The sequence below is a fragment of the Panthera tigris genome, chromosome E1 (genome assembly GCF_018350195.1).
Source record: "Panthera tigris isolate Pti1 chromosome E1, P.tigris_Pti1_mat1.1, whole genome shotgun sequence".
Classification (NCBI taxonomy): domain Eukaryota; kingdom Metazoa; phylum Chordata; class Mammalia; order Carnivora; family Felidae; genus Panthera; species Panthera tigris.
In genome coordinates this window covers 29979706-30001087 of record NC_056673.1, presented here as the reverse complement: position 1 = coordinate 30001087, position 21382 = coordinate 29979706, and the positions used below count along the sequence as shown (strand labels likewise).

General features: G+C 40.8%; 1 protein-coding gene across 1 annotated transcript in view; it reads left to right on the top strand.

Annotated features, from left to right (window-relative positions):
• The window catches only part of ANKFN1 (ankyrin repeat and fibronectin type III domain containing 1), a 297332-nt gene that overhangs the window by 182386 nt on the left and 93564 nt on the right, over window positions 1-21382 (top strand). The gene's annotated exons all lie outside the window — the stretch shown is intronic.

Genomic DNA, 21382 nt, shown 5'->3' with positions numbered 1-21382 from the left:
ATGCTAGAACAGGCAGAGGAGAGCAGGGGAGCAGATCATAGCTCCAGGGGAGGTGAGGGCTCACAAGAAGGTCCCGTGAAATGCAAGAGCAGAGAGAGAAACTAGGGCAGGAGGCGGGGGTACAATGACACTTGAATTCAAGATTAAGGAGTTTCGACATTAGATGATGAACTCTGCAGACCCCTGAATAAGAGGGGGACCGGATGGGAGGTAGACTATGAAAGACTTAGGTTGCAGTACTGTGTCTGATGCATTGGAAGAGGTGTGGACCTGGAATGAGGAAGTGAGTTAGGAAGCTTTTCGGGAGAGCTGCTGGCAGCCTGACGTGGCTGCTACAGCAGCACCTGGAGGGAAGACAGGGAGTCCAGAGGAGAAAGCAGCAGAGCGAGGCTGCGGTAAGAAGAGTCGAGGCTGCGGAGCGCCTACTGTATGCCAGGCACTGTTTAAAACCTCCGTGTGTATTAGCTCTGTGTGATCTTCACAAGAACCCTGGAGATGGGCACAGTTAGCACTTCTGCTCTGTGGATGAGGAACCCGAGGCGGCGAGGTTAAGGAACTTGGCTAAAGACGCCAGTAGAGCTGCACATATCACGTTATGTTGATTCTTGAACACGGTGGACAAAAAAGGGAGAAAGTCATTTTCCTGATTATACCCTGCACAGTCCGAAAACCTGATAAAGCCGTCCGTGCATATTCCAAGACGCCAGGCCACGAGGCAGAATTCCTGTCCAAGCGGTGATTCCTTTCTCCCGCCCAGGGCCTAGTCCCAGGAGAATCTTCTTTGTCTGCAGAAATGACTCTGCCCACACCCTGTAGCCTTCTGAGATACTTGGGATTTTCCAGATGACTCCACTCTGTAATACCTTAGGTAAAGGCAGCATAGAATTGGTTACCACTTTGAGTTTTCTTATCAAAAAGAGCAGCCTCGGGGTACGGGTGACACCAGACAAATGAAGCCACCCAGGACAGCCTCCTAGAGCCATCCTTTGATACAATTCTGACACTTTGTCGGGGTCTCTGTTCTGCCGAGATTTCCTGAAGTCTAGAGCTAGTGTTCGCGGGCAATGTCAGACTTGGGCATTTTCCTCTCTTTCTACCTTGCTCCAGCTCAGGTTTTTTGATGAAGGGTTTCGTCAGTGCTGCCAAACTTGCCATTTTCTTCTTACATTTGATTAGTGAACAATCGGAAGCTGATTCATCCAGACCCGTCCGCTATTTAATACTCGCCCATGAGGCCTGCAAACTCTATCAGCATTCACATATTAACACATCTCATCTCAGGAGACTTGCGTTTGGGTGAGGTTGAAATGAAAGCCACAAGTGGGTTCTGCTGGTGACTGGAGGGGATTAATTAAGCATTATAAATAGAATTGTCTGTTGCATTATGGAGTAGGTTTCCTTGTGTTAATTTATAAGGTCATAAATTGAGTCCTTAACCTGACCACTCTCAAGGGTTATTTAAAACAGCTGGCAGCCTCCTGTACCCGGAGACGGGACAGTTTTTAATTCAGGAGTTGAAGTAATTATTTAATTATGGAAATATTAGCAAAATTACCCTGAAACAAGGCAAGTTATTTTGTTTGCTTTAGAAAATAAGAAACAAGGGAGAAATCCACGGAATGAGATGTCAGTTATCTAATTGTTTAGAGGGAAGACTTAACCCTGCAGTATTTAGGGTTTGGAACAAATCTCACCCTGCTCTCTAGAATTTCTGGGTTCACAAAACCTCAAGCCTATTTTGACAACCGGATGTCCTCCCCTTCATACTTGAGGCTGTGTTTGAAAGAAAATATGAATCCTTTGGTTCCTCACTTGCATATGCTCAACTCATCAACATATTTGGGGTTGTTGTTTTTTTTTTAAGAGTTTGTTGACATCCAGAAATCTTTTTAAGAGCATCTCTTTACAAGCCCTGTGCGGGCCCTGGTGATGAAAAGGGCCATGCAACCAGGCCGATTGTCATCACAACTTGGACATTAAAGGCATCAATTTCAGTTTAAAACCACGGAAACAGTTCTGAGTAAGACCCACTGGAGTTTTCTGCCTGCCTCTCCCCTAAATGCAGGAAAATGAGGCTAAGGGAACGACTTGTCTGTTTCTAGGTGTTTCCTTCTTGGATTCAAAGAGCTCTTGCATCTTTTGGTCCCATCTCACCAATTTTCATGGTTTACAGAGCCAGACTAGAGTTATTTCAAATGCTCTGATGCTTTGGACAATTGCCAGGACCTCATTTCACATTTTCTCCTCGCTGCGTTGGGTAACCTGTCTGAAGCTCTCATCTGCACAGGATGCGTCATTTCTCTGCAGCCCCAAAGCAGAGAACATTTGCAAAAGTGATTTTGCTGCTCTTTGCTGGGTTAGGAATGGAAAGGAAGGTAACCTCTAACAGGTGCAGTGCAGCATCTGTTTTCCATCCATAGGATGAATTCTTTTCTATGTTTCTTGTTGTTGTTGTTGTTGTTGTTGTTGTTGTTGTTGTGTGTTTTTTAGAGCAGGGCCTGATGTGGCACCCTTTGGGGTTTGCCAATGATGAGACGCTACAGTAGCTGTTCCAGTGGGTGTGGGCAGGACACTGGTTTGGTTGGGGCCCTTCCCCATCTTTTCTCACCGTGTCATCCAGCAGATTAGAAACCACCACCCTAATTCCTTCCTACAAAGGCTTGTAATAGCAAACCATTTAACTGCTCTGCCTTTGATGACATTTTCTACAAAAAAAAAAAAAAAAAATTAAATTAAATTAAATTAAATGAAAAAAAATTTCTCCTTGCAGAGATTGCCAGGACCTGGTATTATATCCACTCCAGCAAAGCCCAGGCCGGTGTTTCTGCCAACCACTACCTCCAACTTCTTTGCCAGAAAGAAAGGAAGTTAGAGAATTCCAGAGAGATGTCTGGGAGCACTGTAGCTTCTAGGAAAGAGAGTCCACCATTTGTACATGGAAACCCTAGGGGTTGATAATTTATAATAATAGTGTGAACTTGACCATGATTTGATCACTGGGGCCATCTCTTCACAAGACTTAAGAAAAACCTGACCTCCTGGGACTTAGGTGCACATTGCTTGGTATTTATATTATTTTTACCCCTTCTATTATTTTTTCCCTCCACCTTATAATTAGAAAGATATTTTGCCTACCAACAAAATTCATTGCTCTAAAGACTAGAATTATTGTCCATGTTTAATTAATTGAAGAATTAATCTGATCATAATATGAGGAGGCTACCCTCATACTAGATTGAAGGGATTAAATTCCATGAAACAAAAGGATTTATCATTTTAGTTAGCCCGTTTGGGCAGGGGTGAGGCCAGAGGTTTGCAGATGAGAGCAACTAGGAGAGGCTGAAGATTTTACGTCTGAAGGACATGAAACTCAGCGGATTAACATTTTTTGCATGCAAGTGAAAATGTGGAAATAAGTTCAGCAGCTAAACGTATGAGGAGGAAAAACAGCAGGTCCAATGAGAGGGAGGGAACAGCAACACTATAATAATATATGTTGTAAAACATAGTCTTTTTGCATTTTCCTCACTTAGGTTTTTAACCTGCAAACAAGGAAGTACAGGTTATATAAAAGACAAAGTAAAACAATTTACTCTTTCCTCCAATGTGACACCCCTATCACTAAATTAATCTCTGTTACGAGTCCAGTGTATGTCCTTATAAATCTTTTCTTGATGTATGTACATGCATGTATAAGCACACAGATGTATGGTTTTGTTTGTGTGCTCTAATATAAAATTATCACACCGTGTAATCTTACAACTACATTTATTTTTAATTCAACAATGTAGCATACATATCAATCTATCTTTCTGTGTCAGTGTGTTTGGATCTTCATTCTTTTTAAAAAAAATTTTTTTTTTCAAGGTTTATTCATCTTTCAGAGACAGAGAGAGGCAAAGCATGAGTGGGGTAGGGACAGAGAGAGAGGGAGACACAGAATCCCAAGCAGGCTCCAGGCTCTAAGCTGTCAGTACAGAGCCTGACATGGGGTTCAAACTCACAGACCGCGAGATCATGACCTGAGCCAAAGTCGGACACTTAACGGACTGAGCCACCCAGGCGCCTCTTCATTCTTTTTAACAATTGTATAGTATTCCTATTCCCTGGCTAGAAGTGCTATAATGTATCTCATTACTCTTCCACTGATAGCCATAGGTTGTGTCCATTTTTTTTTCTATTATATGATGTTATAATCCTTGTATGTGTCTCTGTTTTACTTGCAACAATATTTCCTTCTGGGATCGTTAACTAGAAGTGGGAAGGTTTATGCATTCACATTCTTTGTCTCACTCACCTATCTATGCCCATTGTTTGTTTGTTTGTTTGTTTTTTTATCTACACCCATTGTTAACCTTAAAAATAAAACTGCCAGTTACTTCACCAGCAAAACTGGGTTCATTTAGCGAAAGTAGAGGGTTGCAACTCGGGATAAGCAAGCTACAACAAGTCCAAAGAGCAAAGCAGAGGAACACTCTTCAAAGAGGAAAGCGGGGGAAGCTGAGAGGAGCTGTTATAAACCAAAAATCCACTGGAGTAAACTGGGAGTTTGAAGTATAGCGGCTTTTCATTGGCTGAGTTGTGAGGTCTCTCATTGGCTGAGCTGTTGCTGGGGCAAGAGAAAAACCTTTCTTCCTCCTGCTGGGGTAGTAAAGCAGTAGCTGAAGTACCAGAGACTTCCTGTTGGGTTTGTAATTGACAATGAGTGGTAGGGTGTGAGAGCTCCCCCTTCTGGCCTCCCCAATCCATTTTAAACGGCATTTCCTTTTATTAATTTTTACACCATATAGTAACTTTACAGTATATTTTAACATCTGGTAGGGCGAGTCCCTCCCTAGGGTAATCTTTTTCAAAATGTCTCAGTTGCACACGTTCCCTTCCAAACGAATTTTAGAATTGGCTTGTCAAGTTTAAGTGAAAAAATCTTATTGGAGTAGCATCATATTCCTAAGTTAATTTGGAGAAAGCCTTTCCATCCATGACATATCTTCCTAATCAAGTTGAATTTTACGTATTCAGGAAGGTTTAATAATTTTCTTTATATGGGCCTTCTACATTTCCCATTAAGTTTCATGCCGCATATATTTTACAGGTTTCATGACTATTATGAATCAACTCTCTTTTCAAGATATTCTCTAATTGGCTATTGTAGGACAATAGAAGAGCTAATGCTAGTTCAAAAGAAATCTTTAGTTGGTTGCTTTGCTGAGCTCTGTTAGTAACTTTTTTTTTCTTCAGTAGATTGTCTTGCATCTTATGCTTTTTTTGCTGTATCATCTTCGAGTAAGGATCATTTTGTCCTTTCCAGTACTTTTCATTCTTTCCTGGATCTCACTTCATTAACGAGAATCCATGTGATTTCTGATTCCCAATACATTGTGTGCAGTAAGTGGGACAGTAGCTATCCTTCTCTCCTACGTGCTTTTGTCAATGCGCATCTAGTATTTTACCATCTTTTTAAGTTTATTTATTTATGTTGAGAGAGAGTGTGTGCAGGAGCAGGGGAGGGGAGGGGCAGAGAGAGAGGGAGGAAGAGAAAATCCCAAGAAGGCTCCACACCATCAATGCAGACATAGGGCTCAAACCCACGAACCACGAGATCATGACCTGAGCCAAAATCAAGAGTCAGACACTTAACCAACAGAACCACCCAGGCACGCCTAATATTTTACCATTACGTATGATCTCTAGGAGAGGTTTCTGGTAGACAGCCTTTACCAAATTAAGGAATTTGGATTATGATTATTGATATAGCATTGAACATAATTTTTAAATCTCCTCTGTGATTATGGTCCCTTTAGTATTTCAAAAGTCATGTATATGTGCCCTTTCTTTTACAATTGTTGAACTTTTGTTATTTTATTGGTTTGTTTGAAGAACTAACATTCTTAATTCATAAAACCTATTTCTTGCTTATTTTCTAATTCATTAATTTCTGGCTTTAGCTTTGCCAGTTCCTGATGCTTTCTGTTGGTTTACTTTATTCTTTCTTTCCTGTTTTTTTTTTTTTTAATTTGAAAAGTTCATTTACTTGTTCCTTTTTCTCATTTTCCAATCCATGTATTTAAGGCTATAAATTTTCCCCTATCTTGTTCATATCCAGAAAGTTTAAAGCAAGGTGCTATAATCATTTATTTCTAAACAATTTGTAATTCCCACTTTAAGCAGAGTTTTTAGGCAAGCCATTTGAAACTTCTAAATGACCATATATTTTGCTATATTTTTATTATTGATTTCTAATTTTATTATTTTAAGAAAACATTTTAATGTGCTCTGTATACTGTTGAGATATTCTAAAACTCTTATTTGTAGCTAGCCAATCAATCCGTGTATATGCACTGGATTTGGTGTTTGAAAAGAATGTGTGAACTCCATTGGGTATATAGTGTGAATGTGTAGATGTTGTTTAAATCCCTGTCTTTTTCCAAAGTGTTTGTCCCTTTGATCTTTGATCTCTGAGAAGCTGCTTTATTTGTCTTGCTTAACGCTGTTTGCTTCAACTATTTTGTTTGTGATTAACTGTGCTTTCTCTCTTCCCATTTGCCTGCTGTCTTTCCATCTTTTTATGTGCATCCTTCCCATGACATTTCAGACACATTTATCTCTCATAAAGAGTATATAGTTATATTTATTTACTCGAACAGAAGGTCTGTCTCTTTTTATGTATACTTTTTATTTTTATTTTTGTCTAAAGTGATCTAAGAATGGGATTAAAAAACAAATTTGCACTGAAGGGTTTATAATACAAAAAAAAGTTATTTGCCCCATTATTCCTACCCTACTCTTCAGAGCCAGCCAGCTTTAATTCCTCTAGTTCTCATAATTACCTGTCTACTTTAATTAATATGCTTCTATGGCTCTTACTTGATACATCAATTGCAGGTCTTATATGTGCAATTATAACTATAACAGAAAAGAATTTAACTGTCTCATAATACCACCCTCATCTACAGTCCCTGATTCTCTCAACGTAATTGTATTTCTATTTTTAGTTAAGTCAACAATGTTTATACTATTATGAGTGTGCACACTTTTGGTTCGTTTTTTTGTTTTTTGTTTTGGTTGTTGTTGTTTTTAACTAAAGTCCTTACTCTCTTTCAGTAACCTTAGTTTTCACCTGATGTCTCTTTTTGGTCCCAGGACCCCATCTAAGACCTTACATGACATTTACACATCATACCACCTTGGGCTCCTTTGGCCGACAGTTTCTCAGACTGTCCTTGTTTTTGATGATCTTGATAATTTTGAGGAAGACTGGTCAGGTATTTTGTAGAATGTGCCTCTATTGGACATGACTGATATCTTTCTTCATGATTAGACTAGGGATATGGGTTTGGGGGCAGAAGACCACAGAGGTAAAGTTTTAGCTAGCCATTTTCAACCCATCATATCAAGAGTACATGCTCCCAACAGGACTCATCTCTATTGATGTTGGCCTTGATCGCCTGGCTGAGATGTGTCTGTCTGGTTTCTCCACTGTAAAGTTACTTCTTCCATCCTGTTTTTTTTTGGAAGGAAGTCACTATGTGCAGTCTACACTGAATGTGTAAGTTTTGACATTGCAAAGTCAGATAGTGTACTATGATTTCCTTACCTATGTATTTTCCTCAAATCTCTAATAGCCTCTTTTCTCTTTCCTACCCTACTTGCCATTATCATATTCAAAATTTGTTTCAAATGATCCTTTCAGAGTGTAGGACCTATTTTCCCAAGAGTAGCACCTATTTTCCCTCCTCAAGTGCCATCTACTCAAGTTCCACTTTATAATAATAACTCACTGGGTTTGCATTAAGGACACACAAATCAAAACCACCATGAAATATTGCCATATGCCAATCAGAGCAGCAAAAAAATTTGAAAATAGTTGACAACACCACATGGCAAGGATGCAGAGACATGGGATCACTCATCCATTGCTGGTGGGAATGTAAAATGATACAGGCACTCTGAGAAGCAGTTTGACAATCTTTTTTAAAAAAAGAAGCATGCAAGTACCATACATCCCACCAACTGGTAGGCATTTATTCCAGAAAAATGAAAACTTGTGTTCATATAAAAACCTGTTCACAACTGTTTATAGTAGCTTTATCTGTAATAATCAAAAACTGGAAGCAATCCAATGTGGTGAATGGTTAAACTAAATGTGGTATGTCTGTACCATGGAATAATATTCAGCAATGAAAAGGAACAGAGTATCAGGACACACAACGGCCTGGATGAATCTCTAGAGGATTATGTTGAGTGAAAATGCCAGTGAATAAAGGCTACATAGTATATTGTTCCATGTATAGAACACTCTTGAAATAACAAAACTATAGAAATATAGAACAGGTTAGTGGCTGCTAAGGATCAAGGAGGAAACAAGGAGGTGGAAAATGGGCATGTAGGCTCACTTTGTTTTCTAGCTAATGGATATATTTTTAAATACTGTACCTTGTTTCCCTTTTGAAGGATTTGAAGAGAAAAATGATAGGCAGGCATAGGTGCCATTTGGCATTTTGATTCAATCTCCAGGTCACTTCTCCCTGTTACCCAGACTATGCTTAGTAAACATGACCTAATACTAATATTACCCTAAGCCAACATTATGAAAGCATATCTGCTCTTTCCAAAAATTATGTAAGTTACCTAGGGACAAACATGAAATGGGTTTTTATATCAGCTGGTGAAGGATTATTCTTGACACTGATTTCTTCTTCCTGTTTTATTTGGAAAATCATAGATCCATAGAGTAATAGAAGTTTTTGGAATATTTGAGTTTTTTATACTAAGGTATGATGAGTTCCTTGAAGGCACAAATCGTGTCTTTTTTTCCCCTCACCTCCTACAGTACGGTAGCATTGACCACCTTTCTGTTCTTAAAGCAGTTTTCCCCTACCACAGGACCTTTGCACATGATGATCCCTCTGCCTGGAACTGTTCCCCCCATTCCCTGACCATTGATTGTTCAGATCTCTATTAAAAGTCATTTCTTGGGGCGCCTGGGTGGCTCAGTCAGTTGAGCATGTGACTTCGGCTCAGGTCATGATCTTGCCACCCGTGAGTTCGAGCCCCACATCGGGCTCTGTGCTGACAGCTCAGAGCCTGGAGCCTGCTTTGGATTCTGTGTCTCCCTCTCTCTCTCTGCCCCTTCCCCACTAATGCTCTTTGTCTCTTAAAAATAAATAAATGTTAAAAAAAAATTTTAAGGTCATTTCTTCAGAGAGGCATTTCTAAGTATTTCATATAAATCATGCCTAATGAGTTCTATCATGCCTTTCAAAATAATGTTCACAAATCACAAACATCTATTTATCTTTGCAGTATATTTTTAAGTTTAAATAGGTTTCTTTATTATAGAACTTTTTAGAGCCTCTAGTATCTAATACATCCAGCAAATTATTGTCCAAATTTCATTTGACCATCATTGGAAGTTCATGGGAACCCTGAGTATATTTAGAACAGGAATTCTCCAACAAAGCTGCCCATTAGAATCACCTTCGGGTCCATGCCAGGGCCTCTTCCAAGACCAATCAAATCTGAGTCTTTGCAGGGCAGAGACCCGAGCACAGATACCCTTCAAGAGTTGCTAGGTCATTCTAATGTGCAACCAGGCTGTGCATGTGTGGTCATGTCTTCACCATGGGTCTCTCCCATCAGACTGGAAGCCTTATGTAAACAGCGATGTCTTGTTCATCTCTGTATTCCTAGAACTTGGCACAGGGCTTAACATATGTATTACATAGTTAGCTATTCAGTGAATTCATTGTGAGTCACAATGAACGTGATAAACACAGACCCCCTCTTTGTAGGGTTTGGAGGGCTTATGTGGGGAAAGAAGGCTCACCAATATAAGAATTCACTTTGCAGTATAAAGAGAGTAAGGCCCACTGAGGCTGGAGTTTTTAACTGGCTTTGTCCAACACTGTCTTTTACTGAGCCTCACCGCTCACCCCTTTCCTTCACAACTCCACAGTTCTTCTTGGACGCCACCCACCTCCACCTCCCTCTCCTCTCCCCCCACCCCCATTTCCCTCCCCTCCCCCACCACCTTCAGTTTCATCCTTCTGCACCCTGCTGGCTCCCCCAAGCTTGCTGTCTTCAACGCGGTTGCCACCGGAAAGTCTCCGCAAAGGTGATCGCATCAGTACTGAGTCGAGTGGCTTATTTCTCCTCCTCCCCCTCACACACCCCTCCAGAACTTTGGAGCCATGAAGCCTCTTGGCCGAGAGGGAGGCCCACCAGGCAGCTCTTTATTGCCATGCAACTGTGAGATTCCTCCCCACGCTTCCTCCTGGGGAAAAGTCAGCCTGCCAGTGGAGATTTAACGGCGGAGCAGTGCTCGGTGACGTGCCAAGCCTCCCCCCTCAGCCCCCCCAACCAGCCCCATCACCACCCCCGGACTGAACAAACTGTATCACTTACCCCCTGGGAGCCTGGCCGTTGCTGAGCCCAGACGCCACAGGGGCTGGTGAGTTTCCAGTGGCCACAGAGGCAGGTCTCCACTCAAGGCACAGCTCTGTCCACGATGGCCCCACTGGGCACACAGCTGGCACTGCAGGTGATGAGCCGCTTCCGGGCCACCTTCTCCCCTTGGAGATTTTCTCTTGATCCCTTTTTGGCCAGATCCCTTTGCAGCATTATAGTTTGTCAATAGTCCGCGACTGCTTTCTAGAATTTCTCTCCGGGAGAAAGTGTGTTTTTCTAAGAAATAGGTGTTCTAGCCTGAAGCCTAATTTCATGTGAGGGCTCAAAAATGAAACAAAAATAATCACCCTCAAGTCTGGAAGCTGAGGGGCCTCTCCACGCCGTGAAGAGTGCTTCCTTTTGGGAGGTGGGAGGCAGGGGTGGTCCTTTGCGCTTCTCAAATAAAATTTTTCCAATTATAAAAAATAATGTATGCTCCTTCTATCAGCCAGAGTCCCAGCAGAAACAGAAGTACAGTCAGCTTGAAGTCTGAAGTAATTTTAATGAAGGGATTATTTACAGAGAAGTGGGCAGAGTTCGTGAATGGACAAGGGATAGCAAGGCACCCAGGACTAGCTGGATGGGGAAGCCTTTATCACCCCTACACTCGGAGGGAGATGGGGGAGCGCTGGGGCGGGGACACCATCAGGAGCTGCCACCTGAAGGGACGCCGTGTGTAAGAATCAGGCTCCTGGAGACACAGAGCAGGTCAGTAAAGGTCAAAGTTTTTTTTCTGGTGAAAAGAGGGTTGGGGACAAATGGAAAAACCAGTGTCATAATTATAGAACGCTGCAAAGAACAGAATAGAAACAAAGAAACAAATCAGTTACCCTCAGTCCTACAGCCCAAAGAAACCTACTCCTTGGAGGAACTTTTGGTAATTTTGGACCCCATAATAAGTTGAGATCATACATTTAACAATGGTGAACTTTTGTCAAGCCCATAGCACATGCCAGGTGTGGAGTCAAGGCTTTAGAAACATTGCTTCTTCTAACCCTCACATAGCCCTATGGAATACGTACAATCATTATTCTCTCCTCATGAATGAGGAACCCTAAAGCAAACAGAGGAACGTGCCGAGGTTCTACAGCCATGTAAGAGTCCAGTTTTTCATCCCAGAGCCTCTGCTCTTTTTTTTTTTTTTTAATGTTTATTTATTTTTGAGGGAGAGACAGACAGAGAGGGAGACACAGAATCCAAAACAGGCTCCAGGCTCCAAGCTGTCAGCACAGAGCCCAACTCGGGGCTTGAACTCGTGAGCCGCGAGATCATGACCTGAGCCGTAGTTGGACGCTTAACCTACTGAGCCACCCAGGTACCCCACCTCTACTCTTAAAATTTTTTTCTTAATGTTTATTTATTTTTGAAGGAGAGAGAGATAGAGCATGAGCGGGGGAGGGGCAGAGAGAGAGGGAGACACAGAATCCGAGGCGCCTCCAGGCTCCCAGCTGTCAGCGCAGAGCCCAACATGGGGCTTGAACTCACAAGCTGTGAGATCATGACCTGAGCCGAAGTTGGACGCTTAACCGACTGGGCCACCCAGGTGCCGCTCCCCACCTCTATTGTTAATGACAACTATGCTGTACTGGCTTTCTTCTCTTCTACTTCACATCCCCATGTTATGACTTTTGTTCTGAAGCATTGTTTTAATCCATTCATATGGCATGGAATTCATCAGTGTGTATTTTTTGGTTTTTTTGATCCTTGGCTGTTCAAGTTTCTTCCAGTTGCTTCACCATTAGAAGTGCTGCTGCCACGAACATCTCTGTATTTAGAGCATTTCCTACAGTTTGGAATGTTTCTTTAAAGGAGAGTGCTATTAAAATTTTTCCCCATTTTAAAACCAGTCTTGACTGTTCCATCACTTCAAGTCACATAGCTGTAAATAGCCAAATGTGGATATGGAAATAATATTAAAAAGTCTCCAATTCTATCACTCCACTCATCCCCAAGGAAAAGAAAAATAAAGTTAAGTGGAGAAAAGCATAATGAGTCAAGGAACTCTTAATTTTAATGAGAAATGGCATCCATCACCCCTATCTAATCCCACTGCCCAAGGTGTTAAATGGGGACACATCCACGAGCAATGGGTGCATAAAACCCAGAGAGTGTGACAAATCTAAATAAATGGGGTTGTGTCTCTTCTATTCTAATCAACCATTTCTCCTTCCGATGATGTGTGTGCTAAGCATTACATTAACAGATAGAAACAATTTATCAAGAGAAGTGAGGTCACACTGTTCACTGCCAAAGAAAAGTTGCCCATTTACAAAGAAAGAATTGAGGCTATACTACAAAGTATTTTAAGCTCTAAATAAAAATGTGCCCTCAGCTTAGGGAAGTCCAGCTTATTCTTCAGTACAATAACTGATGAACCACTCAAGGAAGATGAGACAAACTATCTTCTAGAAAATACCTAGCTTCACTGGCAAGCGTTTGTCAAAATCTTGGTTTGTCTGTTCTATGCAGTGTGCTGATCATGGCATGGTATAGACTAGGTCAAAGTGCCAGTCTCCTGGGAGCCTGTGAGTTGTGAAGGGTGATGTCACTCTGAACTTTGGTAGTGGAGCATGGGTTTGCAGTAAGGGCATTTATAGCGGCACCTGGGTGGCTCAGGAGGTTAAGCACTGGACTTCGGCTCAGGTCATGATCTTGTGGTTCGTGAGTTTGAGCCCCAAGTCAGGCTCTGTGCTGACAGCTCAGAGCCTGGAGTCTGCTTCGGAATCTTTGTCTCCCTCTCTCTCTCTCCATGTCTCTCCCATTCACCCTCTCTCTCTCTCAAAAATAAGTAAAACATTAAAAAAAAAAAAACCTTTTTTTAAAGTTTAAGATGGCATTTATACAAAAGCCCTAGCCAGAAAGTCAGGAGGTTATTGTCCTCTGCTTCTGCTCTAACTAGAACTAAGCGACCTTTCTGGGTAAGTCACATCTCCTCTTTGAACTTCAGTCCTGATCCGTGAAATCTTAGGTCTCCACAGAGATGTATCAGGGACCACAAATCAGGCTGGAATTGGGTTGGGTGGGGGTGGGGAGCAGTGGGAAGTCTCCCAGACTCTGCAGTATAAATAATTAGGTCTTCCCGTTGTATTCTTTCAGAGCACCATGTTAAGTTTCCCTTATAGTCTTGCTCCCAGTTTGTAATTACATCTTTATCCGTATATTATATGCTTGATGTCTGTTTCTCTTTCTAGACTGTATTCTCCTTGAAGGCAGGGACTGTGCTTGGTTCACCATTATAAACCCAATGACAAGCCCAGTGCCTGGCACATGGTACATGATCATCGAATGAATGAATGAATGAATGAATGAATTCATGAATTCATGAATTCATGAATTCATGACTGTCATTTCTGGCCCTGGAGGTGCTTGTACACATGGAGGTGATTAGTTTCAGTAAAGTACATACTACATTTACCTCCTCCTTTCACATTAAACCATGTGAAAAGAACTATCTTTGAGTTCGGGCTTAGCCCTGACTTCTTAGAAACCAAATGCTCTTGGGAACAAAGCTCACAACTTCTCTGAGCTTTGGTTTCCTTTCTTTTTTATAAAATGACTAGGTTAGTCTGTGACCTCTCAGGTCTCCCTCTGCTTCAGCATTCTGTGATTTCATGATTGTGTCTTCCTCAATCCCAGGAAGATTAGGTAAAGCTAAAGATCCGGCCCAGGCTTAGAGCTCAGCAGCACAGAGTGAATCTATGGGAATGAACACGCTCTCTGGTAGATACTCAGAGAGGATCTTAGATATTCCAAGGAGCAGAACCATGGATTGGCAAAGACGGATCTAAGAGGCGAGTTGTCACTCTGCCACCTGCTAGCTTTGTTTGTGATCCTGGGCAAACATTCTGTCTCCTCTGGGCTTCAGATTATTATTATTTTTTTAATGTTTATTTATTTTTGAGAGTGAGAGACAGAGCATGAGTGGGGGAGGGGCAGAGAGAGAGGGAGACACAGAATCCAAAACAGGCTCCAGGCTCTGAGCTGTCAGCACAGAGCCCGACGCGGGGCTCGAACTCACGGACCATGAGATCACGACCTGAGCCAAAGTCGGACACTCAACCGACTGAGCCACCCAGGCATCCCTGGGCTTCAGATTCTTTATGTATGAAATCAGGACAGAAGTACCAGTTCCAGCTGCCCCACGTGATGTTATAAGGATCAAAACAAATGAGGCAGTGTAAGTGAACATGCTTTGTACGGTATAATGTGCTGTTTAAATGTATGTATAATGTATGTTAAGATGATGCTATCATCATTACGATGAGGTCACCATAAAGGTCATGATACTAACACATTATAAAGCCAAAATAACTCCACAGTGCCGCACTGGTACATAATATGCCAGTGGATTAGAAGAGAAATTCCATAGGTAGCTCTAAATGCAGGAATTTACTATAAGATAAAAGTAGTATCACAAGTCTGTAGGGGAAAGATGTAGACTTCAACAAGAAGGCTACTTAACAGAGAAAATGAAATGTGATTGGATCCATGTCTCATAGTGTCTTGCAGCATCAATTGTAAAGGGATCAGAGACTTCAATGTAAAAATAAAATGAAATGAAATCATAACTGTTCTGAAAAACAAACTGGGAGAAATCCATTATAACTAGAGTAAGGAAAGGCCTTTATTACCATGATTCAAGATCTAGAGTAAATTCAACCTCATCTTAAAAAACTGTCTTCAGCAGAAACAACTACAAGCAACACAAAAAAGACACCATTTCGTACAAGAGGCAGAGGCTCATCTTTCTGATAAATAAATAGTTTTGAAGTCTATAAGACAAAAATGAGGGAAAGACAGTTCATAGAGAAAGAAACACAGATGGCATATAAAAAGAAGTTCAGATTCTCCCATTGTAAAAGAAATGCAATTTAAAACGAACCTGAGGTATCAATTTTCACCTTTCAGGACGGCAAAAATTCAAAAGTTTTAATACACACTCTGTAGGTCAGGGTCCAGGAAACTGTCACTTTCACATAATGCTAATGGAAGAATACATTTTTATGACCTTTATGGAGGGCAGTTTGGCAATATCTATCAAAATTACAACTGCAAACAACTTTTGACCCAGCAATCCTTATTAGGAGTATTTATCCTACAGATACGGTTAGGGATTTCTAAAATGAAATATGCACAAGGTTATTCATCTCAGCATTGTTTGTAAGAGTAAATTGCGTCACATGCAGTATAAAATACAGAAACTCCATCAATGGAGGACTAGTTAAATTGTCATACACATCCACATACAGAAGCTATAGGAAAGAATGTGGAATCTCATTACGCATTTATATGGAAAGATCTCCAAGATAAGTTTAAAAAAAAAAAGGTTGGGGCACCTGGGTAGCTTAGTTGGTTGAGTGTCTGACTTTGGCTCTGGTCATGATCTCACGGTTCGTGGGTTCGAGACCCACGTCAGGCTCTGTGCTGACAGCTCAGAGCCTGGACCCTGCATTGGATTCTGTGTCTCCCTCCCTCTCTGCCCCTCCCCCACTCACACTCTCTGTCTCTCTCTCTCTCTCCCTGTCTCTCTCTCTCTCTCAAAAATAAACACTAAAGTTTTTTTTAAATAATAAACACATTAATTAATTCATTTAAAAAGGGTTGGAAGAATACATATAGTGGGCTTCCTGTTACGTTAAAATGGTGGGCGAGGAGAATCTACATTCCAACTTGTTTGAGTGTGAACAAAGAAACTCTGAAAGATACAGAAGACACCAAGAACAGTGGATGCCTGCGGGGAGAGAGCAGATGAGGGTTGTGGGCAGATGGCAGAGAGGACTTACGGACACTTAGTGCTGTATCACCAATTCTACCTTTTGATTTTTGAACCGTGTGGATCTACTCAAAACAAATGTAATAAAAGGATCAAAAGAAAAAAAAATAAATTTCATGGGACACAGGGGGAAACCGAGAGTCAAGAGAAGAAAAAGCGAAGGAAAGAGAGCTGTCGGACAGAAGAGTGCTCCGAAGGGATGCCCTTTAAGGAAAAAGGCCAGGTCGAGAGACACGTTGCATGCCACGCACAGGAGAAGAAAAGCTCCAGGGTACACCTAAGAGAGGAAGAGAACAAAACTTGTCTGTCGATGTCCACGGTGTTTTTCCCGTATTGACAAATAGGAGAGAATAATGCAGTAGGCCCAAGTGGGCCAATTATTTCAGATCTTCCAGGGACCAGGGGAAAAAATATCTGTTGCCATCATTTCTGTGACTATAGTGGGTGAATTTCACGCAGCAGGCTCCCACACTATATGAAATAGCAACTTTCTCCAAAGGAGTCTTTTGTAGCGCTTGCTGAAGCTATCAGGAAAGTGAGGAGTCTTACATGACAAGAGTGTTTACGTATGTAATTTCTGCGTAACATTAGAACCATAAAAGCTCTCTCTTTAAGATGGGGAATATGTGACACATGCAGTGAATTTCCACATTAAATTATTGAATGAAAAATACACACATTATCCATTGCAACTCCCGGATTAGGTCAGGTCAAATTTTATTGCTTTTGGCCAAGGGCTTTTGTAAGACTTATAAGGCTAAGAGCAGGTACAGTGTGATCTTTGGTATAAGTTATAGAGTTAGAATGAGGTTCTGAGTGAGAAAATACTTAGCATTTCAGAGGTAATTTCATGAAAGTCATCATGAGACCTAGCACATCACTGTGTTGATTTAACTGGAACTTTATAAGATCGTTTTAGCTCTGGTTTCTAAAACTGCCAAGGTTCATGTATCCGCCTGACAATAAATAACCAACCTTTTCTAGATTGATCTGTAATGGATGCTAATTTGAATTACCCCCAAGAAGTTTCTGGCACAGGACCAAATAAACATGGCGAGGGAAAAAAGGCAGGGGAGGAGGAATTGTGGATGATTCCCTAGCTCAGGGGTTCCATAAATAAACATTCGATGGGTTAAAAGTGTCTAATAGTATCTGCCTTCAAACCCGGTCATGGGCATGAAATCTGGAACAGGTTTAATTATTCTATTAGGGTAAGGAAAATTTGTATCTGATAAAAACAGTCTACAAACACGGCATTTTGAACAGAGCTGTTCTTAGACTGTTTTATGTGAGAAATATAGGAGAAGTGGCAGCAGTAATAGTCAGAAGTATTTACTGAGCTCTTATATGCCCAAGCTAATGTACATTTTGTGTACATTTTCTCATTTAATATTCTCAACAATCTTATCTTTATGAGGCAGGCTCTATCCTCAGTTTTTAGATGAGGAAAATTAAGAAGTTGACCAAGTTACACAGCTAATAAGTGATGAAGCCAGGACACATATTCCTCGAAAGTTATACCCATAACATCATACTAAACCTCCACTTATATTAAAACATATTCAGGCTTTTGTTGTTCTACAGTTGTGGGTCAAAGCTTACTTATGATCAGTAGATTCTTTGTAGTTGATTGTGACTTCTAAACCCGTGGACTCAAATTAAGGGGAATCCAATCTCGGGGCGCCTGGGTGGCTTAGTCGGTTAAGCATCTGATTTCAGCTCAGGTCATGATCTCACGGTTTGAGAGTTCAAGCCCCACGTGAGGCTCTGAGCTGTCCTGACAGCTCAGAGCCTGGAGCCTACTTAAGATTCTGTGTCTCCCTCTCTCTCTGCCCCTCCCCTGCTCACGCTCTGTCTCTCTCTGTCTCTCAAAAAATAAATAAACATTAAAAAAATCTTTTTAAAAGGGGGGAGTCCAATCTCTTCCAGCTCAGAACTATCAAAGTAGCAGAGGAATAAATGTAAGATAGGAAATAATTTAGAACACTTTCACAAGAATTATTGGCTATAGTAACTATAGGCTATTTTGACCCTCCTGTGCCTATGTCAGACATAATTTAGGCTGGAATAATATCAGAGCTGGAGTTCAGCAAAACATCCAGAGACGCTTTTCAGTGATTGCAATGACAGAAACTATATTTTCAAAATGAACTTTCTAGAAGAGCATTTTATTAAGAATAAATAGCCACATATATTGTTTGGCCCATCACAACATTCCGGGTGTCTTTCTGAAAATTGCTGTAGGTGTTTATAAGATTTTTACCTCCCTATATACATATTTGTTAACTTTATTCCCTCCATTTCTTTTCTTCAAGACATCTGGTTAAGCCTGCATTCCTATTATGCATTAGCTGAGCTGTAAATTCCTAGTGGATTAGGATAAAGGCACCCGTGAAAATGATGGGAGCTCTTACACGGACCCACCAGGAATATGCTCTCGTATTACCCTAGCAGTGGAGGAACAGAGCAATCAGATTCTTTATCTCCAAAACTATATTCAACTCACAGATTTTGTGGGAAAGAAACGCAAGAGAGGATCAGAGATACCAAGGTTAGGTTATTGGATTAGTAAAAGGTTTCATTTCTGTTACCTATTTCAAAAATATTTATGCCAGGTGAAAAATGAAGAGGGAACTAAATTTTGAGGTAGTCTATGGTATTGGTAGCCTTCCTGGTTATAAAGGTAACCAGCCCCTGAGCGATTAGCATAGTAGATTCTGTGGAGATGGCTAAATTGATACAAAAAAGTTTCCACTCCCCCTTTGGACTAGGTTTGACCACAGGAATTAACACTGACTAATAGCTGGGGATGGGAGGAACTCACGAGATCATAGTGCTTGGAAACACAGAAAGGTAAATGCTGTTAAGAACTTTTTTTAAGTCTACATCTTAGAATTTGTGTCCCCATCCTATGAGATTCCAAGGACCCAGCTGCATTGCAGTAATCTCAAAATCTCACTCAGAGACAACCAGAATTTACCAGAAGATGGAGGAGACAGGATTTTCCCTATTCTTCCTACAAAATACAGCAAAAAACACTGAGGTGCTGTTAGAAAAGGCCAGCTCAAAAACAGAGGTTTTATGAAACAGCCCGGGTCTCGCAAAAAAATACGTTGTCTGGCCTTCAATTGAAAATCACTCCCAAAAGCAAGAACCAGGATGGTCTCAAACTGGATGAAAGAAGACAATCAACAAAGACCAACCACAGAATAACAGGGATGTTAGGGTTTTATGACAAGAGTCCACAGCCATGATACAAATGTCTCAATAGGCAATTACATCCATGCTCGGAACAAATGAAAAAATAAAAAGCCCAAGCAGAGTAACAGAAAGTCTTAGCAAAGAAATGCCAAGTGGAAAGAAAAACTAAATGCAGACAGTACAACTGAAAAATGCAGTAGGCGAAATACCAGCCTCAGTGGGTATGCCCCACAGCAGAGTGGAAGGGGCAGTGGGGAAAAAATCAGTGAGCTGGAAGATAGAAAAGCAGAAGTTACCAGTGTGAAGAACAAAGAGAAAACAGACTGGGAGAAAATAGACTGAGCATTAAGACACCAGAGGGATGATAACAAAAGATCTAACATTCATGTCATTAGAGTAGCAGAAAGAGGGGAGTACTAGAGAAGGGCAGTGCTAGAAAAGTACTTAAAGAAATGATGGCTGAAAACTTGCCAGTTTTGGCAAATGACAAAATCCTACAGATTCAAATAGCTGAGCACGCCCCAAACCGGATCCAACCAAAAAAATCCACACCAAGACACAAAATGGTCAAATTTCTAAAAACTGAAGACAAGAAAAATCTGGAACACAAGAGAAAAACAACACCTGAACCACAGGAGAATAACAGTTCAAATGATAGCGGATTTCTCATCAGAAACCGTGGAGTTCAGCCAGAAGCAGAACAATATTTTCCCAGCACTTCAAGAAGAGAATTGTCAGCCCAGAATGCTATGCCCTGCAGAATAACCTATCAAAGTGCGAGCAAGATTTTTTTTGTAGATACAGACAAGGCTTTATAAAATGTTTTTTTGAGAGGCAGAGGAACTAAACTAGCTACAATAATTCTAAAAAAGCAGAATACAGGGGGGCGGGGGGAGGGGAGTGGAATTAGTCTACCAAGATCCCAGACTTTATTGCAGAGCTGTGTGATCAAGACATTGTGGCATTGCCGGAAGGACAGATACAAAGATCAGTGGAACAGAACAGATCCCGGAATTTGAGCCACACACACGCACCAAACTTCTTTTTCCCAAAGGTGCAAAAGCAATCCTGTTGCCAACAGATAACCTTTTCAACAAATGTGTTGCAGCATTTGGATATCTCGAGGTAAAACAAAAACAACAAAACAAAACAAAACAAAAAACACCTTTACCCTAAGTTCCAAACCTTGTACAAAAACTGATGCAACTTGGTTCATGGACTTAAATATGGAAGGGAAAAGAAAAAAGAAAAGAATATTTAATTTGTTAGTATTAGTGATCACTAGCAAACATTTTGCTTTATTTTTGTTTCTGTTAGTGTTATGTACATTATTTTAAAAATAAATATTTCCTTCAAATTTATGCCAAAAAAAAAAAAGGGTTGATTTCCACAAGCAATGATTATGAAACTGCTTTGGAAATGCCAAAAATTTTAGAGGTTTCCATTGGAAGAATTCATTTATATATACATAGACATATATATGCACATACATAGACATATATATATACACACATACATACATAGACACATATATATACACACATACATACATAGACATATATATATATATATATATATATATATATATATATATATATATATATATATGTTTTAATTCCAGTATCGTTAACAGCATTATATTAACTTCAGGTGGGGATGGATGGGTGACTCAGTTGAGCGTCCGACTCTTGATTTTGACTCAGGTCTTGATTCCAGGGTCATGGGATTGAGCCTCGAGTTGGTCTTTGTGCTGAGCATAGCTTAATATCCTCTCTCTCTCCCTCTCTCCCTCTCTCCCTCTCTCTCTCTCCCTCTGCCCCTCTCACCCACTCACGCTCTGTCTCTAAAAAACATAAATAAATAAATGGTCTTCAGGTGTGCAATACAGTGATTCAACACGTACATACAACACCCGTTGCTCATCGCAGACAAGTGCACCCCTGAATCCCCATCACCTGTTTC